Genomic DNA, 11,611 nt, shown 5'->3' on the forward strand with positions numbered 1-11,611 from the left:
AACAAACTATCCAGCATTACGGTCGAGTGTTAAAAGCAATTGATATATTGAGATCTATTCCTAGCATCACAGTATATCAAGTATCATTGTTCAAATCAGATTTTCAGAAATACTTTCCAGTCAGATCTAAAATTCAAAATCAAAACATCTATTGATCAGATAGAAGTAAGCATTAAGAGCAGAACAATAATACTAATATTGAGTAAAACAGAAATGCTATATATAAATATCACCAGATTACATCCAAGTTCGAGTAGATTACTTTCAATCCCAAGGGAGAAGATTAGCCACTCATGGCAGCCATCAAATCCTAAGAACTAAGAAGAAAAAGAAGAAATAAGATCTGTGTGATGCTCCTGGTAGCAGCTCTCTGCAGCACAGATGCGTTCTTCTCCAAAATTCCAAGCTCCCTTCACTTTCTGATGCATGGAGAATATATACCACGAAGTCTCGCTCAAGCTACCTAAGTCTCGCTTGAGCGAGACAGCATTCTTCATCCCAAAGAAAGCCTCTCGCTTGGGCGAGATGTGCTGAAGCCAACGTCTCGCTTAGGTGAGCAAGAGTACTTCACGCTGAAGAAAGTATCTCGCTTAGGCGAGATTGGCAGCATCTGGGCTCGCCTGGGCGAGAATGGCGGCAAGAGAGGGTCTCCACTGCACGAACTCTCGCTTAAGCGAGAGTCTGCGTCGCTTAAGCGAGAATGGCGGCAGTGGCTTTCGCTTAAGCGAGAATGCTTTGGTTTTGAGCGACGTTGACAGCATTCCTTCCCTATTTTCTCTGTTTCTTGCTTTCTCCTTCACTCTTCTTGAGTTCTCTTTAATCTTTCCTGAAAAACACACAAAATAGGATCAAATGATTTCTTTAAATCAAAACTTGGAAGCATGTGATTGAAACTTAGATTTAGGGAGAATCAATATGAAATGAACACAAATTTAAAGCATAAGTGCTAGAGTTTGTTATGAATCTTTACTGAATTTTGGCACTTATCATTGCGCTATGCGCAACTCTTCTAGGGATCCCCTTCTTGAGTTGCGTTAAGTGGACTTATCGGAGTGTTGAGCGAAAAATGTTAGACTCTAAATGTTCAGTTATTATTTTAATCTATTTATATTAGTTGCATATATGTGAATGAATGGTTGTGATGTATTTGAAGTTGTATGGATGCATATGTTGAAAGTGTAGAAATTCATAAGGAGTGAATCCCAGTGTGTGGCGATGTCAATAGGTGTATTGAATTGAGATTCTTGAAGAAGATTGATCTTGACTATATTAATATTGGACTCACATAAAGAAAAATACTTAGTAGTGAGAGTTAAAGAAGGTCTTTACATCTAGCCATGGGCGAGGGTAGATTCATAAGTAGATTATTTAGATATTTACCCTGACATAATTATGTGATGAGGAATAGAGTTCCACTTTCTTTGAGTATAACTATAGCTCTTATGAGTGGTAGGGGTCAAATTTTGACAGGTGCAAAGTCCCAAAGTTTATTCAATACACTGAACTTCAGAAAATAAAGTCTTGTGTCTTGTGTCAAGTGGAGTCATGAGGGTTGAACCTTAAGGGCTATATGCGTGTGACATGTTGGACATTCTACTTTTGATGCTTAAGTTGAGAATGATATAGTGTGAAAGTTGTGATTTATAATTTCATAAACAGTAGTATATTTATAATTTACTCTTGCTTGTCGTATTGTTTGTTGTGTTGTGGTTTGCCTACCTGCTATGATCATATGTTATATGTTATACATGAGTATAGGATAGTGCAGGTGAGAGAGTTATGAAGCAATGGGACTGTTGATGGTCTTCCTAGAGAGAATAATTGTTGCTCAGGTATATAATTTGTGTATTGTATAAATTCTCTTAGTTGATGAAGTATTATTTATCTTTCAAAATTTTAGTTTTTATTTTTTTGATGGAGGATTTGTAAATACATTTTATATACTTGTATGTTGGTTTATGTTTTTTTTATCAATGCTTTAAATTAGTAAGGTGAATCCTACTAAATTGGGGTATTACTTTTTTGGTATTGGAGCATTTTGTTCTTATGATGACCTAAGGGTTGTGGGTTTGTTGTGTTTTGTGTGTATAAGCATTTAAGTTTAGATCACAGATATGGTTATGAAACTAAAAGTATTAATGAAAAAAGAATTTTGATGGAGTGATGAGGGTGCACACTCATGACTAAATCAAAGATGATTTCCATCTTAATTCTAAATGTTTAGGGGAGAGAGTGGTAAAAAAGGGTAGTTGGTAGAATGTATATGCAGGAGAGTTGAGTTTATTAGGGCAAGAGCTTCAGTTTAAGTTTTTGGTTTTAATACCAGTTATAGACCCAAGTTTTCATCTACATGGTTTGTTGGAGTGTTCAATAGTAGTACAGGAACTCAAATCCAAGGTTAATTTGATATGTTTACCCTTACAAGAGTTGGAGAAGGCCTTTGAGGCAATCTCTTGCCCAAAAGATAGTGTAGGTGGGAGAGTTGTGAAGTAATGGGTTGTTGATGGTCTTCCTAGAGAGAGTAGTTGTTGCTTAGGTATATATTTTTGTATTGTAATAAATCCTCCTAGTTAATGAAATATTATTTATCTTTGAAAAGTTTAGTTTTGATGCTTTCATGGAGGATTTGTAAATACATTTTATATACTTATATGTAGGTTTATGAAGGTATATAAAAATATCAAGTTTAATCCAATATCAATATAACATTTATATAAAAATTAAATTTGTTATCAATTTGGAGAAGGACGAAATTGATTCATTTTAACAAAAATTGGGACTAGATTCAGATTAATTCATAACAAATATAGGGACTAAATTAAGACTAAAATAACAAATATAGGAACCAAATTGAGATTAAGTCAATGACGTGACGCTGGCAATGACATGTGACACTATCACTGCCACTGCTAAAGGGCACAATACTTATTTGAACGTGACAATTCTTTTTTTGTGTAAAAACTACAAAAAATTGAAAAAAAATATAAAAAAAATAAGAAAAACCATGAACTACTACATGACACATATTTAACACTATTAGCATAGTAGTAACGAAATTATGTAATTGTTACACATTTTCAAAAATAGGGACCCAATAAAGACGAGTCAAAATCTGAGGACAAAATTGAGATTTTTGAACAAAAACGAGGATCAAACGAAGGTTTATACCTTAAATTAATAAGGTGAGTCCTACTAAATTGGACTTTACGATCTTGACTCTTACTTTTTTTGTCACTTAAGATAATTTGTTTAAGATGGTTTAGAGATCTAACTATGAACAACAACCTATTAAAATGTCTTAGAGTAAGTAAAGTGAATAGGGTACATTGATACAGTCAGATGTAATTCTAGTCCTTGTTTTTTCTTGCCACATAAGACATGTTTTAATGGTATGGATCAAGAGTATAACCATTGACACTGACCCATGAATAATACCTTGTGTTTTCATAAGGTGAATTTATCCTATTGAATGAGTTGGATCTAATCCATGTCTTTGTTTTTTCATAACACATAGGACAAGGTTTTATGGCATGGATTAGTGTATCTAACCATTAATGGTGACCTATGAACATTGTCTTATTTTACATAAACACAAATTAATATTGCATCTATAAATTAACTCAAATAAAAAATGAAACAAGTGTCCTCAGTTAAGGAATACATATTTCATTTCATTCTATCATTATTAATATGAAGGAATTCACAAATGCTAAACAATTTTCAAAATTTTTTATTACAGTACTGTATTGGAATGATTGAATATCACAAAAGAATGAAGGAACTACTTTGAATGTGTTTTTCTGAAAATTTTTAGAATCTCTTACACATTCCTAAATTTGAAGCAAAGAGTTTATAGTTTTGTGGATGCTGGTCAAGGCATAACTTAAAATACTCTATTGTTGTCAAACAAGAGTCACAAACAGTGATATTATTGTGTATGATGTCATTAAGATTGTAAATGTCATGGATATGTTGCACAATATTAGTTAGACATCTAAATTTTCTTCTATGATTGAATTATATATTACCTTTACATAGTTATTGATAAAATTGTGTGACTTATCTCGAAGTGGTTATGGACCACAATAACACCTTGTATAGGATTTGTGAATAAGTTAAAAAGTGTATCTTATATTTGAAGAGCTTGTTAGAAGCATGATGTTGAAATTTTTGAAGTTATATGTAAAGTAAATGTTTTGAAGCTAGCTTGTTTAATAAAAGATTAAAGGTTTGTTTACATATTTTTCTAATGAATAGTTTATCACATTTAGATCTAAATATTAATTTATTAGTATTATTTATAATAATAAAAATTATAGAACATGTTGTCTAAATTATATTAGTTATCAACTTGTCGTGTGCCTAACAAATTTACTATAATATTAGCATTAATTGCTAAAATACAATTTTATTCGCATAATTTTTCGAAAAATAAGGTAATAGGTAAAATGAATTTTACTGTAAAATTCTTGTTATTCCATTTTAAATGGATGAAATTCTTTAGAATCTTATGATTTCATATTTTATTAATCCCAATTACAAATTTACTACAATATTAGCATTAATTACTAAAATACAATTTTATTCGCATAATTTTTCAAAAAATAAGGTAATAGGTAAAATGAATTTTATTGTAAAATTCTTGTTATTCTATTTTAAATGGATGAAATTCTTTAGAATCTTATGATTTCATATTTTATTAATCCCAATTACAAAGTCTTAATCGTAAAATTCTTTTTAAAAAAATTAAAGTATCATTCATTCTTAAAATTTTAAATTTTACTATGCTTTTTATGTGAAAAAAATCATTAAAAATCCCAATTGAATACATTTTACTAAAATTTATTTTTAATGATTGAACCTTCTCAAATTATTTATTTCCTTATAAGAACTAAAAAAAAATATTTATACTAAAATAATAGATGTTAAGAAGAATAAAAAACGAATTTCAATTTCGATTATCGCATTCTCTTCACCAATCCATTTACGTTAGTATTGTTTTCTAAAAGTTGATAAGTTTTATAGATTCACTATTTTTTTTGTCTTGGAGGTATATATCCATCATTTATGCCATTCAATCTATATATTTAGTAATTTTGTATCTTTTTTTCCCGTTAATATGGGATTTTTTTATTATTATTCTAGTATGTTAGGTCTAATAGCATTTTTTTTTTAAATTCATTAAGGTGTGAACTGTCAACTAAATTGACTTTTATAAAAGTTTCATGAAGTAGATTCAATTGGAATTTTAAAAGTTCTTAACAAAAAAGGTCTTGTGGTGTTTATTTAAATTTTGTAAATATTTTTATAAAATAAATTCTATGATATTTAATCAAGAATTATACAAATCGTAGTCTTAATTTGATTTTTATTTTAAATTGGTTTTTATAATTTGTAAATCATATTAGATATAAGAAAATTCTTCGTTAAGTAAGATAAAAGATTAAAAAAAATAGAACTCACTAATGGGAGAAAAGGTCCAAACACGAGGAGAAAAGATAATTGAATCATATTTTAAATTTTTTGAACATTTTGTAATATATGGTCTGATATTAAGTCGTCCAATGATTTTACATGAAAAAAAAATTTCTTAAGCAAATTTTGTCTAATAAAAAAATTTAAACACAATTCCAATTTAATAAATGTATTGCCTAAAAAGTTTTTTAAAATCTATTTTCACAAAAACACTCTTTCAAAAATTAATTATAGTTAAATATCATGTAATGTAAAGATATAAGCTATGATGCATGATACGTGTATCTGATACGACACGTATTCGATACGTCGATACATTTATTTTTAAAATAATAGAATACGTGATATATGAATAATGAAAAATGTACAATAATTCTTACAAACATAATAAATATATGATTGTTAATTTGTGAATCCAAATTTTTTAATTAGAGACCAATTATTTTGGTAGTCAAAATCTTGTAGCTAATGTTAATGACCAATTTAAAAATCAATTTCATCATTGAAACTATTTTAATTATCAATTTAGAGACTGATTATAATTTTTTGGAACTATTTTAGTTGTCAATTTGGTTACTTTATAGTGACTAATTATTTTTTGTCACTAAAATTTGTCACTATTCAAAGATTTTATTGTAATGTACTACTACTTTATAAATTAGATACTTCATTGATAAGTATCGTTAAAGTATTCTAAAGTATCAGACACGATACGTGTCGGGTACGGATACGTGACCCAAATTGAAGTATCGGTACATCATAGGATATAAGAGATAAGAAAGACTTACCGTGTGTTTTCTTAGTGAAAACAAAATAAAAAATATAGGAAGGAAGGGTTAAGTTGTGCTTTAAAAACCTTTTTAAATCTTTGTTTTGTAAAGTTTTATCTGATACTTGGCAGTTAAATAATAGTTTGTATGACACATGATATGTTAATGAGTTCTCAGAATCCCTTTTGAAAATAATTTCCTTTAATCAATTCAATAAAATTATCATGCAATATAATAGATTAAGGATAGAAGAAATACTAGTATTTTTATACCGGTTCATACGATAGCATGAACTATGTTCAATACTTGACCATCTAATAAATTTTTACTATGCAGATTACTACTGCAAAATAAAAAATAAGTATTATTTGAACAAAGTCACTCCTAGCTAAAATTCAAATATTTTTTGACACTCAATCATTCCTGGCTAAAAACTTGAGTATTCTTTATAACAAAACAACTTTTGACTAAAACTGAATATCCTTTGAATTGTTGTCACTCCTAGCTTAAACTCAAGTATTCTTTATAACTAGTCTACTATTGACTAAAATTGAGTATTTATTTTGTACCACAATTAATCCTAGCTAAAACTAAGTATTGTTTAGACTACAATGTGATCAACAAATCACAAATTTTTTTTCACTAGAGAGTGATTACATCTTTTGACGGTGATAAAGATAAGCATTATCTTCTAGTTTGCTAATAAACACAAACAATATTCTTCTAAAGCTTTTAGACACAAAAAATTTGACAACATTTTAGCACTTACAAATAATGGCGTAGCTTCTTCTTCTTGCAAAAAATTTGAAAACATTTTAGCACATGTCTTTATATAGGTACTTGAAGAATGTAGTTGTTGCAATTTCTTTTCTAGCATTTGTGAGAGTTTTCTACATGAAATAGTTTCTTCTTGCATCTAAGGCTTGAAGATGTATTAAATGCTTTTGGTGAAGAATTGAATGTGTGCAACTACTTTGGCTACACCATTGTAGTGCCAGAGCTTTACAAACTAAGGTAAATGATTTCTTTTCACCTTCGAGAATAAATCATGGGCTGACACAATTGACTGGCTTCACAATGTTGACATTTTCCGTTTCCAAATAAGTTATTTGCATGAAGCACCTTTAGTCATGCTCTCCAATAGATCTTTGATGTTGATGAGGGATCACAATATCATTTTGAGAGACTGAAGAAGCATATTTTCCATATAATCACAAAATAAACATTTTTAATGTTTGACATGTACTACAAAATACCTTAGTTTGCTTTTGCCGAATGTAGCATACTTATCGTATGTTTAAGCAACAACTTATTTGACTAAGTATACTTGCTTATGTGTGTATAAGAAAAACCTTATCATGTGCACAACACTTGTCTTCATCAAACGAAACACATTTTAAACACTAGCAATTGTCCTAGCCATATAACTTGCATTGATGGGTTAGACTAAATCCTTTGTGTCTGACACACTCTAATACACTCTAAATTATGCTTTATACTTAATTGCTTAATCACGTAATCAAAATCAAAGATAAGGTCTATTAAACTTGGATATAACACTGGTGTCTGTCTTAACCAAGGTTACATCTAGTTCTTTATCAACTAGTTAAGTTTTACTAGGCAGACCATTGATGAAAGATACAAATGAGTATTATTTGGACCTTATTTTCTCCTGGCTAAAACAAAGTATTATTTGAACCAAAATTACTCGTAGTTAAAACTGAGTATTATTTGGACAACAATCACTCTAGGCTAAAATTGAGTATTATTTGGACCATAATCACTTTTAATTAAACACAAAGTATTATTTGGAATACAACCATTGTTGAGTAAAACTGGGTATTATTTGGAACACATTCATCCACTTTTAACTAAACACAAAATATTATTTCAACAACATCAACTTTTGACTAAGAATGAAAGGTTTACAAAGAAAATTTATCTAAAATACCATTGGGCTACTCACTAAAAGAGAGTTTACATCTTACGAGAAATAGAATATATGATTCACTCTTTTATATGCTCTTAAACACGAACAAAGTTCCTCTTCACAACTACAAGTCTTGGAAGCTTAAGATCTTGTTCACGTTATTGTAGCAACACTTTATTGGTGATCGCTAGTCCTTATTTGCTTCCATTCTTAAAAGATCTTCTATAAATAGAGCGCTTGAGAATTAAAGTCGTTATACATCTTTCTTGTATCTAAGCATGTTTCAAGGCTTCAAGATGCATTAAATGACTTTGACTTAACATTGAATGTGTAGGACTTCTTTGGCAACACTTTTGATGCATGACAAAGCTTCATAGGCCTAGGTTGCTTTCTTTTTTCCACCTTCTTAGCGAAACGCAGGGCTTAACACAACTAGGTAACACTAACATCCTGCCTTTTGTAGAGAAGTTGTTTACATGAAGTAACTCTCAACACATTCTTCAAGAGATTTTTGATGTTGATAAGGTGTTGAAAGATCTTCTAAAAAGGATGAAAAATCGTATATATCTTAGAACCATGAAACAAGCATTTCTTCAATTTTGGCATGTACTATAAAATTCTCAAAGCTTGCATATGTCAAACGAAGTATACTTATTTAAGCAAAAACTTATTTAACTAAATTTACTTGTGTTTGTTTAAGAAAAAAAACTTATAAGAAATGCATATGCATATCACTTGTATGTGTCAAACGAAACATATTTTAATTAGAGTTTGCATTTGTCCAAATATACAAGTTGTGTCTAATTTTATTTTTTATCAGCTAAGAATATATATATATAATAAAGCACTTATGGTACTCTAAATATTTACATGTAGTAATCTCAATATGATTAGTTATAACAATTTTAATATAGATAATTTTGTACCCTTCTTAAGAACATACCCATCTAAAACAATGCGACATGTTCATGGTGATTTAGGAACCACCTTAGAACCTGTATGGATTAATAAAACATAACATTTATCATATGCTATTGTAGTTAATGCATTATGCGACAGTCTAAATTGCAACCAATATCCTATTTGTTACAAGAGATACTCACATTTAGCATTTACTCATATTGCAAAGTTTATTGTTCTTGTTGAGAGGACTCGGGTTCGAATCGTATGTAAGTCAAAATTGTGTGTTATTTTATTTGTGCATTTTGGTAATATAATTGATCATGATGAGTCATAATAAAATCCTAAATCTATAGGAATTATTACGAAACATGAATTAGTTGAATGGTTATGCATTGGCTTGGTAATTGCATGGGTGTGTGTTTGAACCTTGGTAGACAAAAAATAAGCTTTCCTTTTTTTTGCCAAAATTCTTTTTGGCATGAATGTGAAAAGCCAGAAACCCTAGTTGGCAGAGGGGCAGCCAAGGAGGCTGGAAAACCAACTCATGATGGTCCTTGAATGGCAATTACAATCACCATTAAAGTGATTTTCGTTTTCTTTCCATTAACCACCATTAAGGCTTAGTTAATTGGCCAATCAAAGGGAGGATAAAGAGGTTTGAAGACGGTTGTTAGTGAGAACTGGGAGGAGAGGTTTTATAGAGTATCAAAGTGCTAACTGTGTGAGAATGAGAGTTGAACTAGGGAAGCACTAAGGAGATTATTATTGATCGAGGAAGAAGCTCAATAACCATCAATTTTAAGCTAGGAATCCAGGTTAGGGGAGCTGAACTCGAGTTTGATTGTGTTTATAGTAGTTTCATATATTGTATGAATTATTGTTATTGATTTTGTACCGTTGTATCAAATTCTGCATGTTTCTAGAAATTTTCCAGAAACCGCTTAGCGGGCCTTCAAAGCCGCCAGGCAACTCATCCCTTTTTTGTGCAAATTATGGGTTCTTGAGAGGAACCGCTTGGCGGCACGAACTGGCTGCCAGGTGACGCATGTTTCCCAACCCAACTTTGTGGGTTTTGTTTGAATGGTCTGGCAGTGATGAGTACCCGTCAGACGACGCAAGCTAGTTTGGCAAAATTTTGATTTTTTGGGAGTTCTTGGTCGATTCTGATGGTAGGAAATTGATTATTACTAGAGAATGGAGTTCTGATTGCAATTAATTGGTAAACTGCGAGGGGATTTGGGGTTAATTGGATGAAAATGATAGGTATGTATATTAGGGTTTGAACATTTGGGGATTTGCATTTTGGAGTGAATTACGTAGACAAAAATAATATAATTCTGCATATTGGAAGCCTAATATATTATTAGTAATCATAATCGTATAATAGAAGTGTATTGAGTGGAAAATTGAGAGATTGATATGAAATGGGGAAATTAGGTTCTTGGAGGTGCAAGGAGAAATTATGGTTTTTCATAATTGGTTGAACCGCCTGGCGGTAGGCCTGGTGGTAGGCTATGTGCCACCAGGCGCCAACGCAGGGAAAGTGATTTTTTGCGTGGCTGTGAGGAGAAATGATGGGTTTGGGATTCTTGGAAATCACATTAATGTTGAATGGGGAATTGAGAAATTGTCTGGTCAGAGGTCTAGGGTGATTATATATATATATATATATATATATATATATATATATATATATATATATATATATATATATATATATATATATATATATATATAATTTTAGTATGAATGTATTTGAGGGGTAATGGAGCGTTGGAAGATTCATGATAATAATAACAGTGCAATAGAAAGTATTATTATACTAAAGTATTGTTGGATTGAGAGTGATAGTACAATTAGGAGCTAAGAGTACTAAATGGAGATGCATTAGTTGGATATGAAATATATGTTATTCTGTGATAAGGTTCCTAGGTAGGGTAAGACTCCAAATGGAAATGGTATAATGGTACTGGACATGATTTGGCAGTGGTGTGGTGAAAATGAATAAGGATCTTAAAGTGTGGTTAAATACATGACTTAAAGAGTCCATAGATATAAAGCTAATGTAATTATTGAGTAAATGGAAAATGGTGGAACCAAGACATAGGAGTCACAGATCATGATGGGATTAACTAAAATTAGATAGTTAAGTGGGAATGCAATGATTGGAGAAGGTGCTAAAGGGTTTTGTAGTGTCTAAACCAGTATTGCACGAGTACTGGTGTGGTGCCTAGTGGTGAGGTTTGACCCGCCAGGCGATAGCTACAATTCTAGGGGGCTATTGTGACGCGTGGTGCCTAGCAGTGAGGGTCATCTCGCCATGCGATACCTATAGAGGCAGCGTGTGGTAAGGCGCTTGGCACCTGGCGGCATATGTGTTCTGCTAGGCGATCTGGAGCTAGTTTTCGCCTGCCAGCTTTGGAGCAACGCCAGGCGATAACACAGAGGCAGAATCGTTGTGTGTTTTGGATGTGCGCGATCTACAAGGCTTTGGTGATACCTTAAAGATCGACTTGCTGGAGTGTTCCTTGAG

The sequence above is a fragment of the Vigna unguiculata genome, chromosome 10 (assembly GCF_004118075.2).
Source record: "Vigna unguiculata cultivar IT97K-499-35 chromosome 10, ASM411807v1, whole genome shotgun sequence".
NCBI classification, from domain to species: domain Eukaryota; kingdom Viridiplantae; phylum Streptophyta; class Magnoliopsida; order Fabales; family Fabaceae; genus Vigna; species Vigna unguiculata.